The sequence below is a fragment of the Branchiostoma floridae genome, chromosome 8, assembly GCF_000003815.2.
Source record: "Branchiostoma floridae strain S238N-H82 chromosome 8, Bfl_VNyyK, whole genome shotgun sequence".
NCBI lineage: Eukaryota > Metazoa > Chordata > Leptocardii > Amphioxiformes > Branchiostomatidae > Branchiostoma > Branchiostoma floridae.
In genome coordinates this window covers 25,552,478-25,553,492 of record NC_049986.1, presented here as the reverse complement: position 1 = coordinate 25,553,492, position 1,015 = coordinate 25,552,478, and positions in this window count along the sequence as shown.

The window sequence follows — 1,015 nt, the reverse complement described above, 5'->3', positions numbered from 1 at the left end:
CGTATAAGAGATGTATAGATCCGTAAAGAAGGAAAATACGTCAACGTTAAGCATCATTTAAGCATGCTTAAATTCCGTTTTTCGTGCCGTGACAGTTACCGTGTGTCAGGATGGACAGCTTTTGGCAATTCTAGCCCTATTTCTACCACAATGCTTGATAACAGCAGGTCAGCTTCTGCTAGTATATTCACTGTTTCCTAGCCCTCCTGGCCTGTGGTAGATGCCACTACACCTGTCATATAAGTGTGTGCCACGGGGTCGTAAATCATTCAAATTCCTTCATATCTGGGATACTATATCACAACTCTTGTCCCCATTGTATGATGGTAGTTTTATTGTTTAATTCTCAACGTTCGCTCTGTGAAGGGGATCCGCCAGCGATTCGGCATGCAAATTGATGGTGGTCGAATGTAGTTCAGGGCCTAAAACTTTAAGATTTTTTTTCTTGGAAAAATGGGTAGAAATTCTGGCAGTTTTGAGGTCAATGTGACTGGGGAGGGTTTCTACCTTCTGATTATGGCCCAAAAGCTGAGTTTTTGTGGTTATCAGGGGATATGAAGTTGGGACTATTTCCTGGTTGTGTAAGGGTCTGTTTCCTTGGTTGTTATGAGTTTGAGGGGGTGGTAGGGTTTGGGCGTATTTTTCTGCAAATTATGCCGTATGATTTCTAATGACAGTGGGATTTTATCACAGCTGAGATGATGGGCTTTCATATGAGGGTAAGTTTGTATGCCAGTAATGTCAGAAAGTTGAGTTATTGGCACTGTCTTTCTGTGCCTTTATGTACACATTTCAATGTGCCAAGGCTTGGCCTGCGTCTCCCCCGAAGTGAGACTTTCGGGCGCCATTAGTACTTTACCATAGCAACAGTCAGGCGACACTCGTGTCGCGTGCCGGGGCGTGTCTCACAGCGGAACAACACGTTCAAGCGGTGACAGTTTGTTTTTGACGCGCGCCGCGCTCCGCCCCCGGGCTTTATCAGTATAATGCGGACTCGGGAAAGCTAATGAAACTA